The sequence below is a fragment of the Callospermophilus lateralis genome, chromosome 16 (genome assembly GCF_048772815.1).
Source record: "Callospermophilus lateralis isolate mCalLat2 chromosome 16, mCalLat2.hap1, whole genome shotgun sequence".
NCBI classification, from domain to species: Eukaryota; Metazoa; Chordata; class Mammalia; order Rodentia; family Sciuridae; genus Callospermophilus; species Callospermophilus lateralis.
This window is the reverse complement of record NC_135320.1, coordinates 91,615,593-91,625,769: the sequence shown is the minus strand read 5'-3', so window position 1 is coordinate 91,625,769 and position 10,177 is coordinate 91,615,593. Positions and strand designations below refer to the sequence as shown.

At 49.5% G+C, this 10,177-nt stretch overlaps 1 pseudogene; it reads right to left on the bottom strand.

Annotated features, from left to right (window-relative positions):
- Positions 1-8,190: 8,190 nt before the first annotated feature.
- Positions 8,191-8,351, bottom strand: LOC143382413 (U2 spliceosomal RNA; annotated as a pseudogene).
- Positions 8,352-10,177: the final 1,826 nt, after the last annotated feature.

Below are 10,177 nucleotides of genomic sequence, written 5' to 3'. Positions count from 1 at the left end.
TGCACCTGGGATGAAATGACTCTCTTTACCTTCCTCAGGACTCACTTTCCTCCTTACAAAATGAGGTGGTAACTCATAGACTAATATATGCTCGTCGTCACGTGTAACCCCCAGTGTTCACTTGCACTGAGCCTGTGGCACTTGGCAGCACCCAGGCGCTGCCTTGGATGGAGCCCGCAGAGCCCTCCCTCTCTTGCAGAAGCCTTGCGTCCTGCCGGTTTCCCCGACTCTCCTCGCCCCCGGCTCTTGCTGTGCTGGCTGCTGCCCCTCTCAACAACACCCCTGGGTCTCTGCGTCTCTGGCTGGGTGCTCCTGTGGCCTGGCCACCTTGCTGTGGCCGCTTTGTTCTTCAAGGCACCTTAAGCACCTGTTCCTTTTTTCCACACTGCCTTCTGGAACAATTGGAGACTCCAGGGATCTCATATCAGGGAAGCAGAGGCCTTGGGCCAGAGGGCAGTAGTGCTTCTCTCAGGACCACCTCCTCTGGCCCTGGCCCTTGACAGATCTATGACGAGAACGCTGTAGTCTGGATGTATGGGGGTCCCTAAAAGCAGCTAGGGTGCAGTGGGCCATGGACGGAAAGGACTCAAGGTACACTGACCTCAGATGGGAATGGGAGGAAAGAGGACAGAAGGCACTCAGTGATAGCAGATGACCAGCTAAATCCCAGGTAGCCTGCTGGGGAGCCGCCCATGATGTCCTGGGCCCCAGGAACCTGCATCATAGGAAGGCAGGCGAGAGGCCTGAGGAGGGCCTGACCAGGAGCCTGGCAGCAGAGGCCACTGGGGATGGAACTTCAGACCTGTCTGAAGATTTGGGGCTCCAGGATACCTGCCCACCCCAGGAGATGGGCAAGCATCCCAAACATGGCAGGGTGAGTGGCCTGGCTCAGTATTCATAGGTGATTTAGAAAGTTAATACCAGGTAGTATTCCTGGAGCCAAGTGTCAGGATTTATACAGGAGGCCCTCCAGCCTGCAATGCCTCAGAAACAGAGATCTCAAGCAGGTGTCTGGGTGCCAACAGGACAGGAAAGAGTGACCTCCACCTGCAAGGTCAGGGTGCTGGGGCTTGAGGAGATTGTTTGGGCCGGGCAAATAGAGGTGGAGAGGGCTCAGCCTGGCCTCAGTGAGGGCCCACTTCCAGGACACAGGCAGAGTGGGCATTAGCAAGAGACTGAGGGCTTCCTCCTGCTGGGTCCCTCATGACGCCCAGGTTCTCATCCCTCTGGTGGGGGACTGCCACTCCCTTCTGTGCAGCCTCTGGCCACCCCCTCCCCATCCCACCCCTGTGACTTAGGACCTGCCCCTCACAACTCATCTGTAGTCAATTCTTTGTGGAGTGGGTTCTCTCCTTTCCTGGTCAACCTGGCAACAACCCCACAGAGGTAACTCCCTGTAGCTCCAGGCCTGCATCAGCCTGCCCACCCTCACTCCCACTCAGAACCTGAGACCTCAAATGCACCAGGGCACCAGGACCCTCTCCATGGCAGCTGCCTCTCCTCACCGGCTCTCCCCACCTGCCTCTCTTGATATCTGGCTGCCCTTTTCTCCATGGGACTTGCACCTGGCGCACCAGATTCAACCCTCTGTTACAGGAGCTCCTCCTCCTGGCCCTCTTCCTCCTGCACCCACAGCTGTCTCACCTCACAGGATCACTCCGAGGGAACGTGCAATTGCCTTCCTATCTACCATTGAACAACAAGGCCGTCCTTTCTGCCTGGTGTTCTGGTCTCTGGAGCTTACAGGAGCCCTGGGGATTCTGGGACCAACCAGAATCTCTTACTCCTTCCACAGTAGGTCTATTTCTGGTTTGTCCCCATTCTCTCTTCTGCCCTGTCCGACATCACCAGGCCCCTCTGGCCTTGGCCATCTCCAGAATCTGTCGATCCAGGGCCAATTGCAGGCCTTCCTCCCAGTAACTCCACTCTCCACATCCAAGGAGCTTGTCCTAGCAACTCACCATCTGACCCATCTGCCTCTGAGGGCAGCAAAGCTCCCCCTGACTGAGTTGGAAAGACCACCAGGAACTGTCCAAGGACCATCCTGAAGCCCCTCTTCCAGAAGCTCTACTCATATAGGGGTCTTCCCCAGCCCAGAGCTGTCAGCTTGTAGGGTTTTTTAAAAAAATATTTTTTAGTTGTTAATGTACCTTTTTTAAAAAATTTATTTATATATGGTGCTGAGGATCGAACTCAGTGCCTCACACATGCCAGGCAAGTGCTCTGCCACTGAGCCCCAGCCCCAGCCCTGAGACTGTAGGGTTTTAAGGTCCCGTCTCCACCCAAGTCCCCAGGAAGCTGAGAGGACACACTCAGGACCCAACTGTCTGCTCTTCTTCAATGCACTGAGTATCCTGCTGGGCAGGAGCCAGCACCCAGCAGGGCTCCCGCAGGGCTCCCCCTCAAGTCTCTTCTATAGCACACTGGAACTGCGGCATGGATCCTGTCACTCGCAGGCAGGAGCCCTCCCAAGGTTCCACTTTGAGCATGGAATAAACCCCCCCCTCTATATATATACATATATAATTTTTCTTTGTACTGGGGATTGAACTCAAGGACACTCTACCACTAAGCTACATCTTCAACTCAACCCCTTTCATTTTCTATTTTGAGACAGGGTGTCACTTGCCACCCCTGACCAGTGCAGGCAGCTGGACTTAAGATCTCTTTTGTGAATTGCAGGGACACCAAATAAAACACAGACACAATTCACCTTTACACAAGCTTCCGGATGGCTTCCCCGCTCTTGGCCTCAGGCTCCCCAAAGGAAGAGCAAGAGAAAGTCACTAGAGCTGAGGAGAGAGAAAGAGAGGGAGCACATTTGAAAGTGAGCTTTTATTGGGGGGACTCTTGTTCTTAGAAAGTTCTATCCAAAGGGCAGGACTTCAAGGGACAGGGAGTGTAACTCAACCCTAGGGGCACACTCCACAAAGAAGACCCCCCTTACTATCGGAGCTAGACCCCACCCAAGTCACAGCGAATGCAGAGGTTGGTCAGAATTGGAGGTGTCAGGCCTGGAAGGTGTGGTCACTCACTGTGGCTCCCCACACTCACTGAGTTGCTGAAGCTGGCCTTGAACTTTTTTTTTTTTTTTTTTTGGTACTAGGGATTGAACCTGGGGCACTCAACCACTGAGCCTCATCCCCAATCTTAATTATTTATTTATTTGTTTTAGTTGTAGATGGACACAATTATTTAATTAACACCTTTATTTAATTAATTTATTTTTTATGTGGTGCTGAGGATTGAACCCAATGCCTCACACATACTAGGCCAGAGCTCTACCAATAAGCCACAATCCTAGCCCCATCCCCAGCCTTTTAAAATACTTTATTTAAAGACAGGTTCTCAGTGAGTTGTGCAGAGCCTCACTAAGTTGCTGAGGAGGTTTTTTTAAAATATATATATATATAAAATGAACCCTTGTTTTTCATTTATTTGTTTATTTATATGTGGTGCTGAGAACCAAACCCAGTGCCTCACACACACTAGGCAAGTGCTCCACCCCAGCCCCTGAGGCTGGCTTTGAACTGGTGATCCTCCTGCCTCAGCCTCCTGAGCCGCTGGGATTACAGGCCTAGGCACTGGCCTTGAGCTTTCGATTCTCCCAGCTCAGCCTTAGAGTCGCTGAGGTTACAGGCACCACCACACCCAGCTCCTTTGGACTTTACTCCAGGTTCTTCTTCCACCTGGCGGGGCCTAGAGGTACCAAGGCTTGGAGTGGGAGTGGCTTAGGCCTCAGGGGCTTTGCACTACTCTCACCCCCGCAGCCCTCCTCCTTTCCCCAGGGCTCGGCCAGCGGCATGAGCAGTCCTCAGCTCAGTCTGAGGCCCTGGCCTCGTCTTCTAACGCCTGGCTGGCATCTGGTGTCCCTTAGGTATTAAATTCCCCCGTGCTGGTTGAATGCCACCAACTGTCCTTGCACATTCTTTGCCCACCTTACCAAGAGGACAGGGACTTACCTCTCATCGTCAGTGCTTCATCCCCAACATCTAGGCCAGGGATCAAGAGAGGGACATGGGGGGCTGGGGATGTGGCTCAAGCGGTAGGGCGCCCGCCTGGCATGCGTGCGGCCTGCGTTCGATCCTCAGCACCACATACAAACAAGGATGTTGTGTTGTTGTGTCCGCCGAAAACTGAAAAATAAATATTAATTCTCTCTCTCTCTCTCTTAAAAAAAAAAAAAAAAAAAAAAAAGAGAAGGACATGGAGTCCCAGGGCTGAACTTTCTGGAATATTCTCCATTGCCAGCACTGATCTCCCCCAGACCCTCCTCCTCAACCTGCACAGTTTAGTGAGGCAGGTTGGAGATCAGTGTGGGCCACACACGAGGCTGAAGCAAGGAGCCAGTCCTTAACTGCATGCTGGAAACACCCACCACTGTCCCTAAGACAGGAAGAGGTGGGTGAAGGACCCCTCCCTCAGTCCACTCTTGGGAAAGGACACCCAGTACAGGGTTTCCTGATCCAGAAAGAATGCAGGAATAAACTCCACCCTCTAAAACTGCTGATAAAAAAAACAGAGTATAAACAGACATTAGCAGGCACGGCTTTCCTGTTGCCATGAAATGAATGTGGGTGAATAGTGTCTCCCTCAAAAGAGCACCATCCAGTCAGCCCAGGTGGCCATACCTGTAATCCCAGCCATTCAGGAGGCTAAGGCAGGAGGCTCCCAAGTTCAAGGCCAGCCTAGGCAGCCTAGCAAGACCCTCTCTCAAAAAAAAAAAAAAAAAAAAAAAAAAAGAGCTGGGGATGCAATTCAAAGATAGAGCACCCTGGGTTCAATCCTTCGTATACCCCCCTCCAAAAAAAAGGGAATGAACTCACTAATGGGTGTGAGACTGACTTTCCACTGCAGCAAAATCAAAGCCATGGTGAACAGGAAGTGCCTCCCCACAGGGAGCTCTGACAGCGGACAGGGACCCACCAGAGCAAAATCCAACTGCTCAGGAGGATGTGCTTGGAACAAGGCGGCACTTCCCCTGGAAACACCGGGACTCATTGCCTACTCCAAAGTTTAAAGTTTTCATTACTGACTCCCCAACTCCCCTTTTGATTAAAAGGGGATTAAAAACAAACAAAAAATCTCAAAAGAAAAAAAACATTTCAGGCCACAAAATAAGTGTCAGTAAGTGTTCAGCAAAGACGCACTCTGAGGAGGGTCAGCCTCGCTGGCAGTGCCACAGAGGTCTCGGATTGCACCTCTGTTTTCTGTCTCTGGATATGCCTGTTCTGAGCCCTTCACAGAGGGGGCTGTCTGGGACGCAGTCCTCGGTGGCTTGCTTCTCCCACTTCGCCTGCCTTCCCAAGGCCACGGTGACAGCCTCACTCCTCTTAGTTGCTGATTGATATTTCATTGTCTGGATACATCACTATGGGAGACCAACCTTACACGTGACTGAGTCACACTCCCCGGCTGGGTGCTGAGGTGGCTGAGGCGCTCAGTGTCACATGCATGGGTGTGTCTTGCTACAGCCCCATGGTGGAGCTACGCTCACCTGTTCCTTTGTAATCTAACCCCTTGCCCTGTTTAGGATAGAATCCTCCATGGAAGTGCCTTGTGTGTGTCCCCTCCTCTTACTGTGTCCTGGGGTGTGGCCTACCCAGGTGTCAGCCAACCTGCTGACAGTGGACATCATGAAGATACTCAGCCCCCTGAAACCTGACCCCTGGCCTCATTTGAATAGCTCTCGTTCTCTCTCTTTCTGCGGACCCTTAAGCTCAGAGGAGCCATCACAGGACCCCAAAGAAAAAGGTCTTTGTGTCTCTTATGTGGTTATTTCGCACAGCCCAGTCAGCCCAGTTTACCTGGAGCGATTCCTGAGCCTTTTAGTTGCGATAACATAAACCCGGCACATCACGTTTTATTTTTCTGTTTATTGATTAATAGACATTTGGATTATTTCCACTGTTTGGTTAGGAAGGATGCTGCTGCTGTGAACATTCATCTATACAGATTCTTGTGTGGCTGGGTGTGTTTATTTCACCTAGGAGTGGAGTTGCTACACCTTACAATTACTCTAGGTTTAATTTTTTTTTTTTAAGAGAGAGTGGAGAGAGAGAGAGAGAGAGAGAGAGAGAGAGAGAGAGAGAGACAGAGAGAATTTTAATATTTATTTATTTTTTTTTAGTTATCGGCGGATACAACATTTTTGTTTGTATGTGGTGCTGAGGATCGAACCTGGGCCGCACGCATGCCAGGCGAGTGCACTACTGCTTGAGCCACATCCCCAGCCCCCTCTAGGTTTAATTTTGAGGAACTGCTAATATAGTTTCCCAAAGCAGTTACCCAATGTTCAATCCCAACATCAATGAATAAGGGTTTCAATTTCTCCCTGGATAGAGGTGGAGATATGTATGTCTTTTTGGTGTGTGTGTGGGGTACCTGTTATTGAACCCAGGGATGCTGTATAACTGAGCCACATCCCCAACCCTTTTTAAGTTTGATTTTGAGACAGAATGGCTAAGTTGCTGAGCTGGCCTCAGCCTCTCCAGTCTCTGGGATCACAGATGTGTGCCACCCTGCCTGGCTTCTCCCAGGATAATTTTTGTATCCAAAGCTACCTTGGATATTTCCCAGATGTTTGTTCTTGCCTCTGTGCCCTGATATTGAGAGACTCTTACAGATTCTCCTCATGCTTCTTGGCAATATGGACATCTGTAGAAGGTCCTAGTTAATCTTATCATGTCATGCTGCGATAGCAGGTACCACAGACAGGTAATTTTTTTCAATTTTTTTTTTTTTTTTGGTATGAGGGATTGAACCCTGAGATGCTTAACCACTGAGCCACATCCCCAGCCCTTTTTATTTTTTACTTTGAATCTTGCTAACTTGCTGAGGCTGGCTTTGAACTTGCGATCCTCCTGCTTCAGCCTCCCAAGCTGCAGGTTTGGGCCACCTTGCCAGGCTTAATTTTACTTATATTTTTTGGGTAGGGGATGGGTACCAGGGATTGAACTCAGGGCATTCAACCACTGAGCCATATCCCCAGACCTATTTTGTATTTTATTTAAGACAGGGTCTCACTGAGTTGCTTAGCACCTTGCTAAATTGCTGAGGCTGGCTTTGATCCTCCTACCTCAGTCTCTTAAGCTGTTGGGTGCACGCCTCTGCACCTGGCTAATTTTACCTTTTTAAAAGATCATTTTGGGGGCTGGGGTTGTGGCTCAGTGGTAGAGCGCTTGCCTCATACGTGCAAGGCCCTGGGTTCAATCCTCAGCACCACATAAAAAATAATAAATAAAAATAAAGATATTGTGTCCAACTACAACTAAAAAATAAATATATTTTTTTAAAGATCATTTTGTCTCTACTGGGCGTCTTGCCTTTTGCTGTGCCCTCTGGGGTCAGCTTGCTAGCTTCTGCAGAGCAGGCATCTGGGTCCTTGCGGGGCTGCGGGCTTCATCAGGGCAGCTCGAGAGTGTCGCCACCTTAACAGCAGGATCCACAGAGAGGGGGTGAGTCTCCACCTACTTAGGCCTTCTTTAATTCCTCTCAGCAATATCTTGTAGTTTTCAGGGTACAAGCCTTTCACTTATTTCATTAAATTTATTTCTGATTATTTAAATTTGGAGGGATCTAATTTTTTGATTCTATTATGGATGGCATGGCTTTCTTCAGGGGCTGAGGCTGGGGCTCAGCGGTAGCACCCTTGCCTGGCATGTGTGAGGCACTGGGTTCGATTCTCAGCACCACGTGTAAATGAATAAAGGTCTGTCAACAACTAAAAAATTAAAAAATAATAATAAAAAGAAAAAAGAAAAAAAGAAAAGAAATTGCTTCCTTCCTTCACTCATTCTCAGATCACCACTGACAGCACACAGAATACAGGAACACAACTTGCTCTGGTACCGGATCTTGTATCCTGCAACTTTGTGGGAATTACTAGCTTAGATTTCTCCTGCAGGTTCCTTAGGATTTTCCATAAGTGAGGTCACATTGACTGTGAACAGAGATGGTTTACTTCTTCCCAGTCTAGATGCCTTCTACGTATTTTCTTGCCACTTGCCCTGGACAGGACCTCCTGTACAGTGTTGATTAGAGACAAAGTGTGGGCGTTCTGGCACGGTGTCAGGTGGGAAAGTTCTCTTCTGACCCTAGAGTGCTGAGTGATTTTGTCATGAAAAGGTGTAGACTTGCCCCCACCCCCTCCCCACCCCTCCCCTCCCCCTCTTTTTAATAATGGCCCCAAAGGGATGCACCCTTCTGGGAGGTGCTGCAGTCCCAAGTTGACGGGTCTCCCTTCTCCAAAAATCCACTTAACATATTGTCCTTGGATAGAGGACACATTAGCTATGACACCGATGAGAACAGGCACTACACTTGAGGTAGCCAGGAGGCCACGAAGAGATTCTCTTTTCCTTTCTTCTTCTTCTTTTTTAATTTATTTATTCTTTTGGGGACTGGGAATTGAACTCATGGGCACTCAACCACTGAGCCGAATTCCCAGCCCAATTTTGTATTTTATTTAGAGACAGGGCCTTACTGAGTTGCTTAGCGCCTCATCAAATTGCTGAGGCTGGCTTTGAACTCGCAATCCTCCTGCCTCAGCCTCCTGAGCTGCTGGGATTGCAGGCTTGTACCACGGCACCCGCCTTTTTCTTTTCTTTTTTTCAGATTGGTCTGACTTCCTTTCCAGGCTGACCTGAGACTCCTATGCTCAAGCTCCTTCGGCTTTAGCCCCCTGAGTTACAGAGACCACAGGTGCAGGCTACCTGGCCTGGTGGGTGTTTAATTTTGTTAAACATTTGTTCTGAGTCCTTTTTTTTTTTTTTTGGCACTGGAGATTGAACCCAGAGATGCTTAACCACTGAGCAACACTCCCAACCCTTTTGTTTATATTTTATTTTTTTAGTTGTAGTTGGACACAATACCTTTATTTCATTTATTTATTTTTATGTGCTGCTGAGAATTGAACCCAGGCCTTGCACCTGTTAGGCGAGCACTCTACCACTGAGCCACAACCCCAGAGCCTGTTTTTATTTTATTTTGAGACAAGTTCTCACAAAGTTGCTCAGGGCCTTGCTAAGTTGCTGAGGCTGGCTTTGAACTCATGATTCTCCTGCCTCAGCCTCCAAGCTGCTGGGTTACAGGCATGCATCACTGTGCCTGGCCTGAATCTATTGATATATCATATGCCTTTGTCCTTTGTTAGCAGGTGTCTTTGTGCTGACTGCATTCCCAGGGATGATAACAGAGAAGAGGTCAGACCTGACCTCAGATCTTACTGGAGATTGCCTGGTGTCCTTGGCTGTGTGTCTGCTGTAAGAGGATTTCAAGCAAGATGTGAGAGTGAGTCACAGTGTGGCAGAGTTTATTAGAAGAGAAAGGATGAGGGGGAGCCTCCTCAGGGGCACAGCGGCCCCCTGAGAAGAGCCAGGACTCACTACTGGTCAGATGGAGGTGCAGGAGGTCCCTGGGGGCCTCTTGAGCTCCAAGTCCACCCTTGGCTGCCAGTAGGCTGGGGTGGAGTTTTAAAGTCCTCCTCGATGTCCTGACCTCAAGGCAACACTGAGGTCATTCTGGTTTGTGTGAGGGCCACAGAGCTTCGCCTGTGCCAGCCCAGACCAAGGTGCCCTGTTCTGTTTTGGATTCCTGGAGGAATTTGGGGCCTATACTTCTCAGTCTAAGAAAGAATAACCCTGAAAATAACAAGCTCCTCGTTCTTCCAGTGTTGTGACCTGCCCTTATCTTTTTAAGTCACAGCTGGGTCAGAATGGCCTTCTTTTTTTTTTAATTTTTTTTTAGAATGGCCTTCTGTGAGCCGCTTCAAGGAGAGGTCAGCTGGAGAGCCAGCCACTGGCTCAGTCTGCGGAACTAACCCTCTGGACCCCACATCCCACCGCTGTTGTCTCTGTGACAGGATTTCAAGCAAGGTCCCCCTTTACTGGGATTGAACCCAGGATTTACCACTGAGATCTACCACTTTGCTGGGTACCACTAAGGCACACCCCAGCTCTTGCGACCCTCCTGCCTCACCCTGCAGCTCCCTCAAGGGTGACCGCTATGACTGCCCCTAAGGAACCATGGTTGGTTTTCTCTGAATTGCTTCCCACAACTCCATACCAACAAAGCCATCGGAGCAGCATACAGAGCTTTGTGACTGGACCCTGCACCCCTACCTCCTGGGACATTCCTATTTTATATGAACTTGAGATAAACGAGGTACATTCTGATT